Source organism: Lissotriton vulgaris, chromosome 2_1 (assembly GCF_964263255.1).
Source record: "Lissotriton vulgaris chromosome 2_1, aLisVul1.2, whole genome shotgun sequence".
Lineage (NCBI taxonomy): Eukaryota > Metazoa > Chordata > Amphibia > Caudata > Salamandridae > Lissotriton > Lissotriton vulgaris.
The window spans coordinates 169,423,856-169,447,333 of NC_141687.1; the positions used below are offsets into that span (position 1 = coordinate 169,423,856).

Genomic DNA, 23,478 nt, shown 5'->3' on the forward strand with positions numbered 1-23,478 from the left:
GACCGCCAGCGACGAGTGCATGTGGTGCCTGACCCCCCTCCCACGGCTGCTCCCACCCGGTTGTGTGCGACAGTGCGTGGTCTGGGCTGGATTGATGTGTGGCGGCATTTCCACCCCGCGGAGCGGGCCTACACGTATGTATCGGCGGTGCATGGGTCCTTCTCTAGGCTCGACTATTTGTTTGTACCGGGTGCCTGTCTGAGCCGTGTCAGGGACGCAGCGATACTCCCCAGGGGCCTCTCGGATCATTCCCCTGTCCTGGCCACCGTGACCCTCCCCTCTAAACGGCAGCCATTTCGATGGCGCATGTCCGCCTGGCAGCTACAGCGGCCGGAATACGTGACGCATATACGCCAAGCGATCGACCATTTTTGGCGCGAGAACCTGGTGGGGGGTGTCGATGCCATTGTTGTGTGGGAAGCGCTAAAGCCTACGATACGGGGCATCGATATAGCTTGGTGTGCGGCCGCTCGGCGGGAGCATCAGGAGGCCATTGTGACCGCCGCGGCTCGAGTGGAGGCCCTGGAGCAGCGTAGCCGACTCGGGGGCGATGAGGGTGTCGTGCGACGGCTCCTGCAGGCCCAGCAGACGTATGCCTCGGTTCTATACGAGGAGGCCCGACAGGCGTGGCTCGCCACGCGTAGCAGGGTGTACCAGTGGGGCGACAAGTCCTGCACCATGTTACATAGGCTTTGCCAGGCGACCTTCCAACCCCTAGAACTGCCCGGCCTTGCGGCGGATGACGGGTCGGTCATGTCCGACCCGGGTTTACTGGCGGCGAGCTTTGCCCGCTATTACGCGGCACAATATGCTCCCCGAGACCCAGTGGTGGAGAGCGACATAGCCTCATATTTGGATGACCTACTCCCACGGGCGGTCCCGGATGAGACTAGAACGGCCCTGGAGGCCCCGCTCACCTCCGAAGAACTTGGAGAGGCCCTTGGCCAGCTGAACACGGGGAAGGTGCCCGGCCCGAGCGGTTATCCTGCCGAATTCTACAAGAAGTTCCACGTTCAATTGGGACCCCATTTCCGCAACGCTCTGGAGGCGGCGAGGTCTCGGGGCGAGCTGCCACCTGACTGGCGCCACGCCGAGATTGTGGTCTTTTTGAAGCCGGGCCGGGCGCCGGATCGGCACGACTCTTACAGGCCGATCTCCCTCCTCAACATAGAGGCCAAGGTTCTGGCGAAAGCCCTTGCGAACCGACTGCTGCCCCACATTGCCGACCTGGTCCACCCTGATCAGGCCGGGTTCATGCCGCGCAGGGCTACCCGGCATAATATCCGACGGTCACAGGCAGCGATCGACGCTATGGGAGACAGGGATGAACAGGCCACACTCCTTCTTGCGGACATGGACCGGGCCTTCGACTCGGTGAGTTGGACATATTTGTTCACCTTGCTGGCCCGCCTCAATCTAGGGCCGGTCTTCCTGTCCTACGTTCGCCTCCTGTACACCAATGTCACAGCCTCGGTCCGTGTCGCCGGTGCGGTCTCTGGGCGCTTCCGGATCGGCCGTGGTACCCGACAGGGTTGTCCACTTTCCCCCTACTTGTTTGCCCTGGCCATGGAGCCCCTGGCGGCGCGGGTCCGGATGGATGCCCATCTACGTGGCTTTGTCTGGAATGACCACCTAACTGATAGGATTGCACTCTATGCTGACGACGTCCTCCTGTTCCTTAAAGATTTGCGGCGCTCGGGTCCCCGAGTCTTGGAGATCATGCGTGGGTTTGGCGAGGTCTCGGGGCTTCATCTTAACTTGTCTAAATCAACCCTGTGGGTTCTACGTGGCGGAGTGGTTGCCGATCCTTGGGCCACCGACCTGCGCGTGGCGACGGACGGCCTGAAATATCTGGGCGTCTTCCTCTCGACTTCACGGGCCGTGGCCTGGACACGCAGTGTCTTACCGGTATGGGACCGAGTCCAAACCGATGTCAAAACATGGTCCAGGATGCCCCTTACAATCTATGGGAGGTCGGCCATCTTTAAGATGGTGGCGCTGCCGAGGCTGCTGTACCAACTCCAGAACTTCCCACACCCTATTGGCATGGAGTGGTTCCGTCAGGTGAACTCTGTGCTGGGCCGCTTCCTGTGGGATGGCGGAGCTGCCAGGGTGGCCCTGAGAACGTGCTTTCTGTCCACGTACTGTGGGGGCTTAGCCACGTCCGACCTTCTCTCCTACTATCAGGCGTCGCACCTCCTTGTCCTCAATGACTGGTGGTATGGAGATAGGAGTGATCCGGCCTATGCCCTGGAGAGACACCTAATGGGAGATCGTACGCTTCACACCATTCTTTATTCAGCTCGTATACGCCGTGGGTTGCCGTCGGTCACTAAAGTGGTCTTTGCCGTGTGGCGGCAGTCTCTGCGCCGTATGGGTTGGTGGGGCAAACTGACAGCCGAAACGCCGCTGTGGCACAATGGCATGCTCCCGGAATTGGCGGCTTTGGCCGGGTTTGAGGGCTGGGAGGCTATTGGAATTACACAACTGGGCCAGGTCATGTCGGGCACCGCCCTTAAGTCCTTTGAGGACCTCCGTGCGGAGTTCCAGATGTCTCACTCCCAGTTCTTCCGCTACCTCCAGCTGAGGCATGCCCTGGCCCCGAGTCTCGCCGGCCTCGACTCCCTGCCCGAGTTCAGCCCCATTGAGGCGAAAGTGTTTATGGGTGACTTAGGAGACAAGAAGGTCTCTAAGATCTATCAGTCCCTTGTTACACACTGCTCCTCCACTCTCAGCTCCCTTCGGGAAGCGTGGGAGGTGGATGTGGGCGCCCTGGACGAGGATGATTGGAGGGAGGCACTGGAGTCCCCACGTGGCACCGCTGTTGCGGTTCGGCTCCGCCTGATACAATTCAAATACTTGCATCGTGCCTATTACACACGTGAACGCCTGTGGAAGGCTGGCTTGATTGCGTCCTCGGAGTGCCTGCGTTGTGGGGAGGTGCCTGGCTCTTTGCTGCATACAGTGTGGTCGTGTGGTCGCCTGGCTGGCTTCTGGAGGGGAGTATGGAGTTGCCTGGCTGAGGTCCTGGGATGGGATCTTCCTCGTACCCACCGATTAGGCCTGCTGCACGTTATGGAAGGGGTAGGGGGTAACGTCTATAAGCGCCACCTGTTGCTCTTGGGCCTGGTCGTGGCCAAGCGTGACCTGGCTCGGGCTTGGAAATCTGTAAGGGCTCCCCCCCTGTCTGCATGGAAGGCTGGGCTGGACTACTTCATGGGCCTTGAGAAACCAGTCTTTGAGGCGCGAGGTTGCCCGCGCAAACATTTCAAAATCTGGAAGCGGTGGGCCGACTACCGCGGCCTGTCCTTGGAACCCCCAGCGGAACAGGAGGAGGACATTTGATCGCAGTGACATTCCTGGCCCGAATAGCAAAGCCCTGGTTGCATCATACCTGATTCTTTTCTGTGTACCGTCTTTATGCTGCCTCTGTACATGTGTGGTGGGGGGGGGGGGGTGTTGGGTAGGGGTGGGGGAGTAGTTGGGGTTGGGGTGGACAGTTAGGTCGTCTTTAAAGCTGAGCTTCATCATTTGATTCATGGATTACCAAGTATATCACTGTGCATTGATACTGTTGTGGGGATCTTGGTATGTGAAGATACCACATTCTTGATACTCTTCTGCTCAATAAAAATGGTTTTGAAAAAAAAAGTGGCGACTAAGGCTTGAATGCTTTGTATCCTGGCTGGACTTGGATACGCTAGGGCTGTAGACATGTTTAATGTAGCTCCTAGATACTGATGTACATGTATTTGTTGTCTTCTGAGATGTGCTGCTACCACTGCTAGGCACTTTGTGAATACTCGTGGTGCCGTTGTCACTCCGAATGGAAGGACTTTGAACTGATAGTGTTGTCCTTCCAGTACAAACCTTAGATACTTTCTGTGAGCAGGATGTGTGGGGATATGGAAGTAGGCGTCCTTTAGATCTAGTGTTGTAAGGAAGTCGCCTTATTGCAGCAGTGGAAGCACTTGTTGTAGAGTGATCATATGAAAATTATCTGATTGTATGTAATGGTTGAGGGGCCTGAGGTCGAGAATTGGCCTTAGTGTTCCGTCCTTCTTGGGAATTAGAAAGTACAGCGAGTAAACTCCCGTTTCTTGTTCTTCTGAAGGAACTATTTGAATAGCATCTTTTTGTAGAAGTGATAGAACTTCCTGTTGAAGCAGAGTCAGATGGTCTGTAGACATTGGACGCTGCCTGGGAGGTATGGTTGGAGGGGTTGCTGTAAGTTCCAGGCAGTAGCCATGTTGGATAATCTGTTTTACCGACTTGTCTGTTGTAATGGAGTTCCAGACAGGCAGTAACTGTGTTAATCTGCCCCCTACAGGAGTGGAATGCTGTGGGGGGAGCAGAGGGAAGTCACTGTTTTGTGGCGGAAGAGGATCGATTGCTGTTGTTACCGCAACCTCTTCCCTTGTTATTATTGCCTCTGTATCCTCCTCTAAAGTATCCCCTGTTAGAGGATGTTTGTGATTTGAAAGATGTTGCAGTGTCTGCTCCAGTTTGTTTGGAGCCTCCCCTGTAGAAGGAGTGCTGAAAGGAGCCTCTAGCTGGTGTGGACTGTAAAGCTCCCATAGACTTTGCGGTGTCGGTATCTTTCTTCATTTTTTCCAGTGTAGTGTCTACTTCTGGGCCAAATAATTGGTTCTGATTAAATGGTTGGTTTAAAATGGTGGTTTGCACTTCTTGTTTAAACCCTGAAATGCGTAACCATGCATGTCTCCTAAGTATGACACTGGTATTTACAGCTCTAGATACTGTGTCTGCGACATCTAGTGCACATTTTATTGAGGCATTGGATATTAGTTTGCCTTCTTGTATAAGGTCATTTGCTCGATCTTTGTACTGATCTGGTAGGTGCTCAAGTAGTTTTTCTAATTGATCATAATGAGCCCTATCGTAACGAGAGAGGAGGGCTTGTGTATTTGCTATACGCCAAATGTTTGTAGCTTGTGCAGCTATTCTTTTACCTGACACATCAATTACTTTTGATTCTTTGTCAGGTGGGGGGGCTTCACCAGAAGTTTGAGAATTTGCCCTTTTTCTAGCATTAGACACAACTAAGGAGTCTAGTGGTAGGTGTCCTTTAATGTAGACTGGATCTGTGGGTGCTGGTCTATATTTTTTCTCAATTCTAGGGTTTAATATTCTAGTGCGTACAGGGTCTTTAAATACCTCTGGAGCATGTTTGATGACCCCTTTAATCATGGGAAGAATTTGAGCAGACCGCTGAGACTGCTCAAAGGTATCTAGGAGAAAATCCTCCTCAATGTCATTGGAATGCATAGGGACTCCATGGTAAACAGCAGCTCTGTTTAACAGATGACCAAAACCAATGGTATCTTCTGGAGGGGAAGGTTTTGATGGGTATGACTGCGGTTCAGGAATGTCAGGCACATTTTGTGGGTTTGTAAAGTCCCATATTGGCACATTTTTTGGGTTTGGAAAGTCCCATATACCCTCATCTACATGGTATGAACCAGGTTCTCCAATGCCCTCCCCTCCACCCAAATTGTATTCATCATCATTCTGCTGTGGGGAATGTGATGATAATGGAGAATGTACAGGAGAGATTTGAGGTGATATGTGAGGAGGAACAGGAGAAGCAGGAAGAGGAGGTATAGGAGAGGAAGGGTGCATAGGAGATGTTGCACAGTCCTTTTTCTTGGCAGGAACCACAGGTGTGGGTGGTGCATCTTCTAGTCTCTTTTTGTGAGGTGTAGCACCTACATGACCTGTCTTTGGGTCTATGTAGATCTTCTTTTGTCGAGGATCTGGTAGAAAAAGTTCCTCTTCCTCTACAACCTTCTTGGGCGTCGATTTTTTCGGTTCCATGGGAGGTTGTCGTGTGTCCTTAGCCTTGGGAGGTGTTATAACAACCTGTGGCATAATCTTCGGTGCGGAAGGTGTACTTTTCGGCTTTGTAGGCATGTTCGAGGATTTGGGCACCTCGGAGTCAGGCTTTGTGTTCTTCGGCATCGAAGATGTAGAAGTGGATGGCTTCGGAGCCGGTGCTTCTTACGGTTTCGGTACCGGTACGTTTTTATGTTTCGGTGCCGGTACTATTTTAGGCTTTGGTGCCGAAGGGTCTTTTGGCTTCGGCGCCGAGGCATCTTTTTTTTTCGTGCCGATGGAAGAGGCTTGCTCGGTGTCGAGGCACTAGAAGGCTTAGTTGGTTTCTTCGGAGTCGGGCTGGAAGGCGGGGCTTTCGAAGCAGGTATTCGGTCCCGACTGGGCCCTTTGGGCAGAGTACTGACCTTTGATTTCAGTTTGGGCAAAGTATGTGGTGATGGGGCAGTAGTAATCATGCGCTGACCCGATGGAATGGAGTCATCTGAGTCGTCTGCCTCTGATACGATCTGGAGATCAGGTGAGTCTCATTCGGGAACGAGGGGAACCTCTTCGTCAAAGATATCTTCAGTGCTGGAGCAGATCTCCTCATTTCGTGCCGATGGGCCCTCCGATCCTGGATGGTTTTCTTCAATCGGAATGATACACAAGCTGTGCAGGTCGACTCGTCGTGTTCCGGCGACAGAGGTTGCAGACCTCGTGGTGATCACTATGTGGGAACTTTGCTTGACATACCGGGCATCGTTTGAACGGAGTTCTTTCCATGTGGTGTAGGCCGCACAGCGTCGATAGGCCCAACGGCCCGCGTCGATGACCGGAATGGAATGGATGGCGTCAAAAGTATTGTAGTCGATGTCGAAGGTAGTCTTTAGAAGTTTGAGGAAGTTCTGCGCCTCGAAGTTGCTGAAAAGTCTTTTTCTAGCCTTAACGGAGAAACTTTCATCTGAACCCAGTGGCGGAAAAAAACAATCTAAGGATGGAGCCAATGCCCATGCTCCATATTGTCCAAGGGAGGGAAACATCCTTTACAACGTAACTGGTACAACGCGGTACCGTTACGACGCAGCTTTAACAATGAAAGTCGTTACAACGACTTTCGCTGGAGGGCGCTCTAGGATAGGGGATAGTTTAATTTACTATCCAACACCTTCCATACTATCCACGGGGACTGGTGTTGGAATAGTAAATTAAACTATTCACTATCAGCGCCCCCCCCAACGCAAGTCGTTGTAACGACTTGCGTTGTTAAAACTGCGTTGTAAATGGACGCGTTGTAACGTATGCATTGTACCGTCATACATCGCCAAGGGAGGAGTCACCTATCTTGTGACTACAAAGACTTCTTCCAAGAAGACAACAACCTGCAATCATCCGAGCCCAACACCAGGTGGCGATCTAATGCTAAGTGTACAATATGCAGCTCATATGCCTCGAACATTACCTTTTGGGGTACCGTCACAATATTTTCAACTCACCTTTGCACTTACCCCACATGCTTGCACTCACCACTATGGAGTTTCCCTTTTAAAATATCTCCGCAAAAAAGACCCTCTCACGGGGGAATGCAGCACTAACCCCATGAGTAACAAAAACGCCCTATGATGAAGCATGACACCTTAATTGGTGTGTGAGGGCTACTCTTCAAATTTGACAAATTTCCCCACTATCTATTATATCCAACCTGAGACTTATCCATTATAGATAGACTTTTCTTCTCTGCTGTAAACACTACCCGCAGCCTAGTAGGCCGGTGTACGTCCATAGAAACAGTTACCTCTTAGTGTGTTTGACTGATTTTAAGTACCTATAGTAGAAACTGAGTGAGTTATCTTTTATAGGGCAGCATAGCAGATGTACAACGTTTCATCTTAATGCTTGACAAAACTATCCAAGAAAATAAGAAACAAAAGCAATTGAGAAAAAAACGAACATAGATGCTATTGACTTTTTATGTCAACAGGTTTTCTTCCCTCAAGGGCATGAGATGAAGTTGCAAAATATGTGCATGACAACAGAACTTGTGTTAATAGCTTACATATTAATTGCAGATATGATATCAGTGAGTATGGCTTGTTCATGTGGGGAGAGAGCAAACCAGTCAAGTAGGTTGCAATAAAAAAGCGGCAAGCGGACAGTGGGTGAAAATAAAGGTCCTATGGAGTGAGTGTGCATGAGTAGCATAAATAGGAGCATTGCGTGGATAAGCAGGGTACAATGTTTGTGCTTTGTGATAGACCATATTTACCCCTACAAATTGATGTCTTCAAGAATCATTTCAGGTTGACGAAATACCATATGTGGTCCCTAATGTGCACCTACTTGCGTAACTGTACTGGAAATAATGTTCCTCACTTTCTGGTATGAGTCACTGATCGTCAGATTTTCAGCCCACATGCCATTGACATGTTCTGCTAATGTTCTAGAATGTCATTCACAAAAATCTGAACACTCAAATGACATTTACTATTGCCTGGGAATAATCTGAATTCAGAGAGCATCACAGCAATTATAATGTATACAAGTTTAGCTCCGGTCAGGCCTAACTATTATGAAGAACATTCACCAATCCATACTTCCAATTTGCACCAAGAACATACTAGCCAACTTAAGTCAGAAGACCCTATTGGGCAGCCAAGCCACAATTTAGAAGAACCCCTCTGCTCAACCGCAAGATACCAAACTCTTACAAGGTAGCTCTTCACGGAGACCATCTCTTTGGTAGCTGTGTACGCTGTTGTGGACTGGGCTGTTGGACCAAGGGTGGCAGGTGCGCCCTGTTGTGGGTCAGGAACGAGAGTAACACCAAGTTTTGGGGTTAAGGAAGGTTTTATTGGGATTCCCCGATGTGACTTTATCATTAAAGTTCTCCTCGTTCGAAAAGTGAGTCTCTCTTTAGCAAATTGGCTAGGATCCGTTTTTGCGTTCTGTGTCTTCCGCTTCGTGTGGACGTGATGCACCTCAAGGTCTGGTCAGACGGCAGTCGCTCGGCTCCGGTTCCCATGCAAAAGAGACCAACATAAAGGGAGCCGTTAGTTCTCTTGTCTACTGGGGTTTTGCACCTGAGGGCCCGTGTGAAGTGAGGGAGGGATTCACCGGTGACTCGTATCACTAGGTCAGTGGAGTGGTTTGGGTTGTACAGACAGTGAGGGTTACTCGCGGGGTAAAGGATACAAAAGGGGGGGTTAAACGCGGGAATTCAAACACGGGTTCTGTACTTTTAAATGCGCTTGCTTCCCACCCAAGCTGCCATACGCTGCCGTACCTGTACAAGCCACGCTCCTCCCCTGGGAGAGTGGCACGGCGGCTCACGGGAACGTTGGCCTCCTGGCTCTCCGGGAAACTCCTCTTCCGCTCTTCCTCCGGGATGTTCTTCGGTCTTTTCTCGTACTCCTTCGCTGCTACTAACTTCTCTCGTGCTTTCTCTACCTCCGCTCCTCTCCTCCTCCTCCGGGGTGACGTCACACGCCGAGTAAAGCACTTCCGGGGCTTTAACCAATCCTGTACCTCTGACGTGTGCAGAGGGAGTGTTTTCCTCCTCTATGTAGGACCAGTTAAAGGCGCCGTGTTCTTCTTCCTCGTGTCCGTCCTGACCTGTGCCCCATGGATCCGTCTGTAAGGAAGGAGTAATTACGGAGTCATTTCCGGGGGTCCACCATTCCTCAGATCCCGTCAACCTCACCCCGTTACAGCTGTACAAAGGTTAATCACAACCTAGACAGTTATACATAACTAAAAAGACCTTCACCAGTCAGCCTCAAGTCAGGGGAACTTCAATGTTCAGCTTCAACTCAGGGGCCCATCCTGGCAAATCACAACCAGAAAATACCCAAAAATCAGCTTCAGCTTAGGGGATACCATCCAGCAACCCTCAAAGAAACCATACATGCTAGCTTAACCCAGAAAACAGCAGAGGCACCCGGGAACTATGAAAAGTCATGCCAGCTTTCTAAACATAAAAAATAGTCACATCTCAAAAGAACCTTTTTAACAAGCTGCAACCAGAGAATTCCATTCTTCCAGCCCAGATCAAACAACTCCACCATCCCAGTGTGTCTCATATAAAGTATACTCCAGCATGCACTGAGTAGATTCTCTTAAAATTTTCTGAATAAAAATACCAACATTCATCCCATAATCACAGGGTCTCTTTCAGTCAGCCAAAAAACAAAGGTATCTCAGCTGAAAGCCATAGCTCACTAAAACCCTACCAGTGAACTCAGCAAAGAAGAACATTACAGGTTAATCTATACTACTATTATAAAGAGAGAACACAAACCTTTGAGCCAGGTAAACTACAAAAGTAATGCACCAATCACTACACCCAATACACCATTTAAAAGGTGATATGTGGCAGAAGGACATAGGCTATAGATATGTACACCATATACATTAAAAAAGCGAAAATGCCAAAAGTGGTAAAGTAGTCCCTTGGGGGCGTGGTCATAGCCGTGGGCTTCTCAAACAACAAATGTGGGAGTTTACAGGGCCGTGCCAAGTGCAAATAACAAACATAGGCCAAGTGACTTCACAGCACACTTACATATGCACACATAGAGCGGAAATGCGCTTTCACTGAATTTAGAACGCACAATATGCAGACATAGAGCGGAAATGCGCTTTGAATGAATTTCTAACAAACATTTGCAAATCCCAACACATACAGCGGAAATGCGCTTTCAATGAATTTAAATTCACACATACAGCGCAGTAACACCAATATACAAAAACAGTAGAGGTGCGCGCTATAAGAAATATACACACATTCGTTGCAGTTACCCAGACAACATTGAAGCCTTCGCATTAAAAACCGGGCGGGCCTTCCATCGACGAGGAGTGTCAAATTACGCCACACAGGGGGCAGGATTAATCGCATACTACACCAATCACAACGCACTAAAGAAAACACACACACGACTTCGGCTTACCAAAAAAAAAAAGTCTTTAACCATTGGCCATTGACCAACGACGTCACAGGGGGATAAACACAAACAAAAAAAGCCGACATTTCTTAACGGAGAAACGCAATCGACTGCGCATTCACAAGACTTTCCTCACATCTTGCGGACAAGATAAAACGCCTACAATAAGACATACGAATAACGAAAATAACACAACTGCCCATAATCACTCGAGCACTGCCAGGACTTCACCACACAAATGACAAAACGAAAGGGAAACTTCTTTGAAGGGATACAAAAACGAACACACGGAAAGAGCCTTCGAAAGAAAAAAAAACATTAAACAGGTGACACTTTCCTCACATCTTGCGGACAACATAAAACGCGGAAAACAATACATACGAATTAAAAAAATAACACAAGTGGGCCAAATCAGTTGGAAAGGGCCAGGACTTGCACAGACAACTCTTCTTCGGGGCGGGCGGGGGCACTGAAGCAGCCTTTTGCTCCCGGACAACGTCGGGACGGGCTGCTAGTGCTTTATAAAACTCATGAGAACTATCTCAGCTCGCAACATCTGACTAATATCTCATATGTAGGTTGCAAACAAATAGCTGCTCACTACTGAGCTTATAATTTGATCATCCTCACCAATTAGCCACAATTGAGAAGATCTTAACTTCCTTACTTGCAATTGGTACTGCAGATGTTGGCACACTAGGGGCCAGATTTACCAGTTTCTCACCAAGCGCAGTCCAGCAGCCGTAAGTGCTGCGCTGCGTGAGAAGAAGAGAGCAGGAGACTGCCATGTTTACAGAAATATTGCTCTCTTCGCCACTCTCCCTAACACCGGCGCATATCTGTGCGCCACAGATATGACTTTGCACCATAGTGCAAGGGTATCTCTGTGAGTCTGGCATAGATTTTGTACTGTACATTTCTCCTTCATAGCGCCTATTTGAAATGTGCGCTATTTTCTGATGCTAAACCTTGTTTAATATTTTAAGGAAATGGGGCATAGTGTCAGAAACCTTGGGTGGCTTCATGGAAATGCCCAGGCACCATCTATAGTACGCCCCCTTGGCACTAAGTAAGGCGAAGCAGAGCTACGTGCTGTTTTGCGTTACTTTCAAGCTATTTTCCAGCGTAACACAAGTTTTACGCTGGAAAGTAAATAGGTAAAAAAAGATTTCTCTTTATTTCGCGTCACTTTTGTGAAGCAAACACGGCATTAAATCTTAATAAATAGCTCCCTAGGTGTCAAAATGGCTTTTGCTTTAGAGATGGGAAACAAAAACATTAATTCTGAGTCCCACCGGCCTTTAGTGCATTAATACCACACTCTGTGAATAGTGGCTGTAGTCAGGGTTGGCTCTAAGGCGGTGTGATTGGTGCTACCATACTGGGCACTGACTTTGTGGTGGGAGCCATGTTTTCAAGTGAAATATATTTTTAAAAGTAAATGCTGTCGCGTTTTGTGCATCCAGCAATTTTCAGGTAAGTATAAAAATGTGAAGGAGATGTAAGTGATGTATAGGTGATTACTGGACAGAGATCATTGTTTTGTCTAATGGAAGTTTTGACTCATCATAAAGTAGTAGGAGGTTAAAATGCCTGCTGCAAAACTGGTGTACCGCGCAGATCACAAAATGCATATAATGTAAATAGGTCAGTGTGATACTCCTTCTGTCAGAGACCCTTTTGTTTCTTGCAGTTTATAAGTTTGAATTTTATTAACTATCATTAATGAGCGGAATGCAAGGTATTGATTAGAGCGTTATCTTTTTGTTCCATTCAGCCTTCCATTATCTTAATGTTGCAAAAAGGGTTCACTTGGGTAGAAATCAACTCTTATTAGTAAAGGCAACCCTTAGCCATGGTGTTATGTTTTAAATTCTGAATATGTGCTTATCCAGACCAAGTATTATTAAACTTTGCTGTCTACCAGTATGTATGACTTTTGACTCCTGTACCTTGTAGTCTTCTGTCTGATGTAACAATTCCTATACACTGGTTTACACACCTTATGATCATTGTTGTTGTGTTATGTGTATGTGATGTAAAGTGCTCTGACACCTTACACTGGCATGAATGCCGCTATAAAACCAAAGAAATGCATATGGGAGAGAGAGCGAGAGTGATTATGGAGACTTGGGGGGCGCTGTTAAAGGTTGTTAGTGAGGCAATCTGTGTATGTCATCATGGGGGGGGGGGGTGGGGGGGGGGGGGGAAATCAACAAACATTGTCACACCGGGCACCACCAGTGCTAAAGCCCGCCCTGGGAGTAGTGTTAATGCATCATTCTGATTTCGGCACGTCAGAATTGAGAACAAAGCTGCAATACAATGTATTGCTTCTTCTTTCTGAAAGAGAAAACTGGAAATGAAGTGATTTGTCACTGCACAAATTATACAGGTTCAACATTGTGAAAAGAGAGTGAGAAAACCTGTTTATGCTGCACAACAGTGTCTTAGTAAGGTGTTAAATATATGCAGGCCTGAGATACTGAATCTAGACCTCAAATTCACAACAGAAATAGACAGACTACATTAGGATTACCAAGAAATATACTGCACAGATAGACTATGAGTTCTGTAAAGAAGAGGGATGGGAAGAAGATTAAAGTGAATTAATATAAAAGAAGTCTACACATTTTATTTTGCCATTTTATTTAGAACTGTCCTTTTGAGTCAAAAGAGCGCTGGGCCTTACAACGTAATCTCTTAGTGAAGTTGTTAAAGATTTTTCCCCATTGGTCATATGAACCTTTGTTGGTTGATGTGAAGCACTGAAAGGGAGAAGACATTAACAATGCATTTTTAACTTGCAAAGCAATTGTGACTCCACAATAAGTACCAGAAATAGACTAATATAATTAAAGGGTTTTCTTGTGGATTACCAATCAATCTAGTATATATGCAAGCCAAAAGTAGGTTCAGTAAATATAGAATTACAGCAGATAAGTTGAAATATTTAGGTAGGTTAAGACCCAACAGAATGAGTACAACATTGACATAGCTACAACAATAAAGAAACAGAATAAAGCAAACCGGTATTCCATAAAGAAACTTCCCTTCTCTCTTCTAAACATATTAAGTATAGGATCATCTACTAAGGGTCTCTAATTCGAGAGCAAGAAAGTTGTCAGTACGATCAGACTTCAGTAGAAGTCTTGAGAAACGGAAATAAGTGTTTAGCATAAAGCTTCACAAATGTGAAAATAAGGCAAGAAAAGAGTACCTTTCAAAGTCTAAAGGGTATTTTTCTGTCTCCCAACTGTGAGAACCCCAATTTAAAAGTAACAGGAGATTCATAAACATCCTTATGTCCTTTCACACCACCAGTAACCAATCAAACTGTTACTCGAGTGCATTTGCAACATTCCTTCAGTTTCCCATCACATCAGACTGGGACTGCAGTTCTCAACCTTGAACATCTTTCCGTCCTGGTACATGATGAACAGAAGGCCACTGTAAAGTCCTTCCCTCCAGGCCTCCCTATCAGCAGGATAATACAAACAATAAACTTTTCTCTAGCTAACAAAAATCATGATATTACACCTGCAAAGAAAGAAAGAAAGAATATAATGGCACAGCAAATCACAATTGAATTGAGGCATGTAGCAGGGTTAAGTTTAAATGAGCATTTAATATGCACTTCGAATACATGGTTATACATGTACAGGTATAACATGAAGAATAAATGCAAAACATGAGTTAAAGAGTACATGTTTACATATTCAAATATAGCTTGAAGGGTAAATGTAAAACGTCAACAAAGAATACATTCTTACATGCTTCAACTGAACATTAGTGTATACATGTATAAATCTTCAATCTACGATGATTCAATTTTATTAATATGTTAAAATGCTTCACACCTGTTAATGAAGTTAAGGTACACAGTGAATATAATGTAAACTGTGAGTATAAATTAGCATTTCTGTGACGAATGAGGGTGGAGCCTAAATTGCACTGCTCTAAACTCTTTGAGATATAATGAAAAAGCATCCCCTGCTCAGCTTCAGTGCTGCCATACAGTGAACAACTGACATGCAGTAGGTAAGTGGACTAATATCAAACTGCTTTGCAGTGTAATGTTGAGGTAGAACCCACCGCCTACCTGTAGGATTATCCTTTTATCATTGCCCCGCCTTCCTGTAGGATTATCCTTTTATCACTGTCCCTTCCTTGAGGTCCTCTGTAAGTATTTGTCTACAGGGTGGTTAAAGAAACAGGGTAATCAGTGATGTGCTTATATCTCATGTGTTCCTTCCTTGCTTGTGCAGCCCACCACACAAAACCTCTCATGTCAGGAGCCTGACCCTTTTGGTAGATAATTGGTGCTCTTAGAGCATAGATACTTTAACAGTAACAGCACCAGTGATATGACCAGATATGTTACACATATATTCATGAGATACATCAAATCCCAGAATGATTAGAAAAACAGACCGTATGCACACTAAACACATTTCTAAATTTTCGAAACCACTGAGTAACACAACCTATACATTTAGGGTGATTGCAAAGTACTCCTTCTGGCGCTGAGATGCAGTCTGTCCAGAATACACACTGCCCTTCAGAACCCAACACCACAGGGACTATACCCTGTTGGAGGTGTGGCATAGCACAAGTTCTGCATTTTTCCTTATTTCCTAGACATAACATTACAAGATGTAGATCTCTGTGGTCTACCACAGGGTATTTTTTGCTGCAAGCTGACACACACGCAAGACAATCCAAATAGAACCCACAAATACAATCGGATTGGTTCATTTCCAGCACTAAAAGCAATGCCTGGAATGAGCAGAGTTTAAGTGCTGAGCACTGCTTTGTGATTTAGTGACCAGGTAAGATAATGTTCTTCTGGAACACTCTTCAAATGTTCAAGGGCATACAACAGTGGCACAGAAGTCCTAGATGCTTCTACCTATAAATTAAATGATCTACCTTACCTGTACTCACTGGCCTCCTGCATTCTACAGTCACCCCGCGGATCCCCGTCCCAAAAAGCCATCTTTCATGCTGCAGCCCACCCAATCACTGGGGAACACAATGAAGACAACTTTGCCTCACCCATCAAAACCTCCATTTGCTACCATTCCCAGCATGCAAAAGGTTTTGGCCAGTGTGCATTGTATGTGAAGCTATCTAGCCAAGTAAACAGTGCCACATTTCTGCAAATCGCTCCCTCTCTGGACCCAGCTGCGCCACCTGCAGTACCAATCTTCTACCACCCCTTAAAGTGTGGAACATCATTCATCTTCACCCAAGGCTAACCCGCTCACTCCAGACAGTCCGGTAAGAACTTTAAAAAGTCCTTCTCTCTTAGTTGCCTATCAACATCTCTGTGATCGACCCTCCCACTGGCCATCAGCTCTGTTGTGAAATATTTCTATTATTCCATTAAATAAATTTTAGTCCCCAAATGAGCTTTTATAAACATTGAATGTTGCTTCTGCAACTTGGTAGCTGAACATATTATTTCCTTTGTATAATGCTTCACTGCTTCTTGGCGATAGGTCCCCAAGATGTAAACACCCTTTTAAAGATATACATAAAGAGAGGCAGTAGAGACTGAGCGAGCAGAGGTCACTGCTGTCGTTGAGGAGAATGTTGTAATCCACACCATGGAGATTCACTGTCTCAGCGCTGCAGCATGGTCTAAAGATGGACTAGAAGTCATGTACAAGGAAGTTGATACTGATTCGCTCTTTCAGTTGGATGGCAACTATTTGTCTAGATATTCTTTCAGAGGAAGGATAGATGTCCAACAGGCCAGTAGTTGAGGGTCTACTTAAAATTCATGTTTTTTTTATCCCAAATAGCTGGATGTTTTAGCCCGTCTTTGAGCAGAGTGGAGAAAATGTCTTGTAAGAGGGAGACACTGATTATGTTAAGAAGATGTACGAGTGCACATTCATAAATGGACGTATCAACTGTAGATTAGAGATTTTATGATTATAAATGGATATCAATAAAGCCTGTTTCAAAAGAGCTTTAATGTTGTCCACTCTGATAATCTAGGAGGTATGTTGGAAGTAATGGTAGTCCCATGACTGGTGTTGTTGTAGCTGATCATATCTATCTTTTTGTGAAGAACTGGTTCAGGTTGTTGCATGTTTTGCTTATTGGGCAATAGGGGTTTGATAAGATTTATGCAATACTAAACTACCCTGAAGATGGCTTTGGTATTTCCAGATTTAGTTGTGGTAATGAGTTTCTGCATTAATAGTAGAGATCTTTCAACCTTGTGAGGGCACCTTGGTTTTGTGCTACTGAACCATCATCAGCAGGTAATACATCTGCATTGAGCTATTGTTGCTGTACACAGCTAAGTGGCCTAAGTTCTAAGCACAACTACGTGTACGCTGCAAGGAGAAGACAGTGCTGAGTACTCTTTCAAGACACCAAGCTGTGGCTGTTCAAGACCCACTCAAATCTTATTTCAACAGTAAGATACTATGAGTACCATAAGAGAATGAGGAAGCTGCTGGGTAAAGTAGGACCATAGTTAAACTACAAAACATGTCAGCCCTATTATAAGGGTATAGTATGTGTGGGTTCATATTTAGGTCAAACCTACCAAACAGCGAAAGGCTGTCTGGTTGCGAAAACCCTATTGTGAACTTACAGAGGCTTACAGCTTTACTGTGACTCATTTGCTAGCTTTTTATGCAATTTCTTACTTTTCTCTTCTTGTGTTTGTGCCTCTCCTGTTGCATAGCCTCTGTATGATCCTTTTTACTGGATGACTTGTATTCTTCCACTGCTCACATTTAGGGATAGTGAACACCTTTCAGCACTCCATGAAAGTACATGTATTTTCTATCTCTCGCCTGCTTGTCCCCCTCAAATATGTACCCCCATGCACCAGCACTGCATTGCTCCCCAGCCCTCCCAGCTTGTCTTTAAAAGCACAGCAACTGGGATATGTTTTTGCTGGGGTGTGGCTAAAAGCAGAGTTTAAGGTTTGTTTTTGTTTTCTATCCTGCGTTCCACGTATTGTGTGAAAGCAAAAACTTTGGCACACAATGATTACTATGGCACTGGGGGACAAGCCAACATTTACACTCACACACACTCTCATCTCATTGAGGCAACTACTAGTGATATCGTGCAAGTCCGGCTCGAATTTGGGTTGATGAATGGAAGTATAGGGAGAATGTACTCCACAATAAAGGTTTGGTACAGACTTAAACAAAATCCAGTGTGTTCTGCCCTAAAATAAAACATTGTGGTCTGAAGTCAAAAAAGATCAAAAAGAAATCAGCATTCAATCAATATCTACAAAGAGGATTAACAATCAAATGTACGGAGGAGCTATGGAATAAAAATGTGCCCTTTACCACGTTTAAACTAGCCATAAATAAATCCGCTAAATTCCACTGTTTGCTATTAGATAAAAAATCTTGCCCAGAGATCACATACTTGGATGGTGATCAACAATTACAAAACTCTCGCAATAGCAGCTTACCTAAAAGTCACCTTCGTGTTACAGTTAAAAAAAAAATTGATGGCTCTACTCTTCAGAAAGCTCCCCTTCAATAGCAGACCAACCAACCTGGATATACAAAGGCCCTATAGCATGTCACCTCTGTGGCAGCAAAAAAGATTTCATGCACCTAATATGTACATGCCCGAAACTACAGTTAGCACGAGCAACTCTATTAAGAAATACTTTTGACAGAGGGGTAAGGACCTGCAGAGCAGCCATAATGAAAGGACTAGGCCTGACTGTTTCTCAAATGAAATGTTGTAGTGTAGTTCCTATTTTCCCTATAAGCTCTGCGCATTGGAATAACATAAACAGCAGTGTAGACATAGGAGTGCGGTCTTCTAGGTCTCTACTGACTATGTTAGACTTAATTGGGTTTGTACCAGCTAGCTCAGAGGTCACTGGAAACTTTCTTGACTGAATAGGAAGTGATCAGCTTCTTTGGCTCAGACAAGAAGGGATTCAATTTTCCAACAACCGCATTAACATGACAACTTTTCTCCTCAGAATAAGAGTCAATCTCTAGAGTCGTGTGAAACAATAGACAGCTATTTCACTCAGTCAGTTGTGCAGAATTACTTTCACCAGTATGCAGAGAATAGAGAGACGGGCGTTTTCAATAAAAGGTGTTATTTATTGAACAGTCTTCCTTCTCATGCAAGAGAAATGAATTGCCACAATTGCAAGACTTGTTATTATAAAAAGTGCGTACAGTAAAAGTAGTATTACGAAATAATACTGTAAAAGCATTGATATGGTTTCTTAGCCATAAGATAGTTAAAATGAATAAAATATATACATTCATATATACATTGGCTAACAATCTCAACTGGTGCTTCTAACTACGCCTACCCCGGTGTACCTGACCTAAGCCTAACACATGGGAGGGAGTAAGTACGTAGCAGTTTAAGTTAAGTTGGTTTTGCCAAGAGCTTGCTTCAAGAATTCTCTCTATGGGTTTAGTCAGCACCGTACCTCTAGAATAGAATGGTGGAGGTCTGGTATCTCCTCTCAGGACTCGATATTCCAGTCACCCGCAAGGGTAGGCTGGAAACGCCGGAGCTGGATTTTCTCGGCAGGAGAAAAGACAGCGTCTTTCTCAGCGCGTCAAAGAGGAGGGGCAGCGTCCGTGGGCTTCTCGCATCTGCTGGGCTTTCTGCAAGGGGACAGCTGTTCTGCTCCAGTATTCACCACCACCGTCGTGTTTGCTTAAGGCAAGGTCGGTATTATTTATACCTGAAAGGTGCAGGGTTTGACGTAAGTTTTTGGACATAAGACGTCAATAAAGATGTCACTAAGAACTGGTCGTTCTTACAAATCAAAACAAAGCAAGCGGGGCTTTCCCAGGTTCCTGGAGGTTTGGTGTGTCGAAAGAACTCGGTGTGCTATCTAGGAATCTAAGGAAGTGGCTTCTGATGTGTCATGGACTGCCATGGACTGCAGAGGCGACTTGCTGAAAATATGGCTCTGATTATTAAGCCAGTATAGGGATATGTATTGATTATAGTCGTATAGGGGGCATAAGGTCACAATATTGATCGGGGTCCTAGATAAAACACAACACCCACTCCACAGTTTTATGTCCATCAAATTACTAAAAACTTAAGCAATAAGATGCATGTGTATTCATACCCACCCCAAAATACATTTCACATTTGAAATGGTGTATATGAAATACATGAGAATATAGGTACTGTACGTTATAAGCAGATTAATCATTCAAAAAATCTATGCATATATATTCAGTTGAACGATTTTGCGAAAGTACACATGAAATGTCTCTAAATACAGAAGAGAAGGGCGAGACTATTTCATCACATACAAAAACAATGTAGTAGAATGTGCTAGATGCTGATGTCTCTAGATCTACTAAAAATAGAAGCTCTGTTCTTTATGAATAGTTCTACTGTAAGCAAAAGTATTAGTGCCAGAAAAAAGGTAAATATTTTGAAAAATGTCTGATTAAAAAAAAAAAAAAATCATGGGGAGCGGGGAAATAGAGTTCCAAACGCTTTTCAGTAGCTTTTGTTTATCAAAACTGAAGGCCGAATTCAGAGTTCATGGGAACGCTGTGCGCCGGATTGTTTTCCACAAAGTTATCATTTCTGTTCAGGGGAGAACATCATATCAGACAGGCTCTCAAAGAATAGGTCTACATATTCAGGTGACAGTTCGACCAGGTTCGATAGTGCAGGAACCTGGCAGTTGTGAGAATGATTGCTATCATCGATGTCTGGATCAGCAATGCTCACAGAAGGTCGTACCTGGGTGATGCTGCTTTCATTTCTGGCTTCACTGCCGCCACCTAGTCGTAGCGCAGGAGTCTCAACGAACGCCGTCATCAGAATTGGTAGCCGTTGGGGACAACACGATGCATGAGCCGTTACAGGACTTAGCAAAGTATCGATATCCATTGGTACTGCTGATGATAGTGCAAGACAGGTGTCTAACACGCATTCTTCTCCGCATAGCATACATCGAAGCACAGGTAAGATGCAGGTCTGCCATATAGGTCTGAATGAAAGAAACCAGGCCATGTTCAGATCTCTCAGCCGGGCCAGTCCAAAGACCTTAGTTATGCGGTCCCGGTAGCGCATTGCTAGGATCGTTTCTTCCATCCTTGCCGGAGTCATGTCTGTGTTTTGGCTTGCCATATCGGAGCAGAAGGGTCAAAAATAAAATGCCTGCTACGAGTCCCAAAATTAGTGGTAGGCCGCCAAAGACCGAATCGACAAAATTTGGAATTATGCCCTGGACTGCTTTGAATGGTGTTAACAGTCCCGAAAAAATAGTCTTACATACATTCGAGATACCTACGGCATCCGACATATTTAGGATTTGGCTGAGCATTTCTGTGAAATGCACGGGGCAATTTGTTGATGAAAGTTCATGTATCTCCGATGATGTCCTTGCAACTTGGAGATCATACGTTTCTTTTGATGGCGTGATGGGCACTGTTGTCTGCAAAAGCACAGACTTCATTCTGCTTAAAGTATCAATTCGTATAGAAGAGATATTCAAAGGAGGCCAAATCGGAGTCTCAGAGTCTCCAGGGCCGTTTGGAAACAATGCTTGCATACAGCAAGTGACCATGGAAGTCACGCTTACGAGATATGCTTTCCCTGGCACCAAGCCACAACAGCTGTGGTCCGTTATTAGAATGTAACTCCCATTTGAAAGTTGTCTAAAGAAAGGCTCTATCTGTGTTGCAGGTGTGACGTGCTGGTGGCATGAAAGGTTGTTTGAAGTCCCTTCACAGGCCCCATGTAAATTAATACCCTGGCACAAAAGTATACCGCTTAGTGAATGTTTGCAATTTTCACCACTAAGAAATACATTTTTGTCGTTGTCACTATAACATGTGTGTGTATAAGGTAATTTCCATGATGACTTAATGTACCATTTACCCAACCTTTCATACTGGCCTGCCGGTATATACTCAAGGCAATTTTTAAACTGGAAAGTTGTTATCGGAATTGTGATAATCCCGTGTATTATCCATTCAATGACAGGTCTTTCTGACATTGTCAATGGTAATCTCTCAAGTTTTTCAATGCTCAGAATTGTATAGTCTGCTCCTTTCTGTGCCAAACTGATTTGTTTATCAGTAAGGTTAAAGACAGAAAACAATGACGTTGTGTTGATTAAACGCCATGGCACATAGCCCGAACGAAGATTTTGCAACGTCCATCCTAGCTGTACAATAGAACGTAATTGGGGCTGGTCATGTTGTAACAATAGCAAGTCTTTATCTATAATATATCGATGGCAGATGATACAATACTGTCCAGTGAATATATTCTGGAGGACAGAGTCATTAACCCATTGTCCACAACAGAAAGTGATTTTTCCAAATTAATACGATCAATTTCTCGTATTTTTTCTGCTGTTTCAATTTGCATTACTTTCCATGCCTGTATGCCGCATATACACTTGCCGCTATGAAACGTTTTTGACGCTGTTTGCGTGGTCCCATAATGAAATCACGCAAGTCAGCACCTTCTTTAAGTAAAGATAAGTGTTGCTTAATTTCTGTCAGTGTGGATGTTTCTAGCCATTCAAGGCAGAGCTTCCCTACACTGTATGTTGTTACTATCTCTGGATGTTGTCTCTGGGAGTATCTAGGGTCTGGTCTGGTCATTTTTAACCTAACCCCTGTGTTTTGTTCAGGAATCTATCTTGACAGTTATTAGTGTCTTCTGGCAAGATTAACCACTTTTTCCAATCAGGATGTGTTCTGTTTTGATGTAAAATTTGGTATACCTCTACTTCGATGTCTGTGGTTGTATTATCAGGTATTGGCTTTGGAATAGATGGTTTGTTTAGGTCCTTAATCTTAGCTAGGCCAAAGCAGGTTGTTTGGTGAATTGTGTCATTTAAGAACATTATCTGTTCTGGGATCATGCAGGCTCGAAATAATGCTTCTAGGCCTTGTACCTGCCAATTTTTTGTACCCCAGATTGTTTTTGTTTCAATGTTGTTTTTCCAGAAGTCAAAACCAAATGTAATCATTTTTCATAAAATGCTTCTGAATATATCAATTTAGTATTTGTCAGCATGGTTTTTGTCCCTGTCTTATCCAACAGTTTATAATAAAATGTTTCTGCATTACTTGTGTTAAACCCTGAGAAGTATTGGAATTTCTCATAAAACGTTTTTGAACTGCTTTTGGGCGGTGTTGCACAATGTTCCCATTGGTTGTATTTATAAACATTTCTAGGTTGAGCAGATTTATGCAAATAGTGGTCTGTGTAATGAGTGAAACAGTACATTTGTTCATAGTTAGATGAACCTTGTAAATAATCATGTTCTGTAAATTTTGCTGACAACACTAAATCCGACATCATATTATTTATACTTTCAAAATCCCAATCATCAGAAAATGTACTTGGTTTTATAAAGTCACTTAATGAAACCTTAAACTGATGAGGATATTTTAACAGCTTGACCGGGCCATATATTTCTTAAACCGTTTTGTCCCAAACTACCTCACCGGGTATTGGAATGGCTGTGACATTCACTGATGATAGTTCTCTTTTCTCGATGTGAGATGACTTGTGTGGCTTTAGAACTAAGTTGATGTTCTGACTTGCTGTGTCCATTGAACTGTATTTTCCCTCAATGAATTTTCCCAAAGTACCATGATGAGCCAAAGTAGCAGGAAAAATACACCTAGCCCAAACCAAAACTCTAACCATGGATAAACAAGATAAGTTTCCTTGAGTT

The 23,478-nt window shown here is 44.8% G+C and overlaps 1 protein-coding gene across 1 annotated transcript in view; it reads right to left on the bottom strand.

The window, feature by feature from the left end:
- Positions 1-13,413: 13,413 nt before the first annotated feature.
- The window catches only part of LOC147729766 (caspase-1-like), a 793,050-nt gene continuing 782,985 nt past the window's right edge, over positions 13,414-23,478 (bottom strand). The window contains exon 9 of the mRNA XM_086954652.1: positions 13,414-14,312. The gene's annotated coding sequence lies outside the window, so the exon portion shown is untranslated. The remainder of the gene's footprint in view (positions 14,313-23,478) is intronic.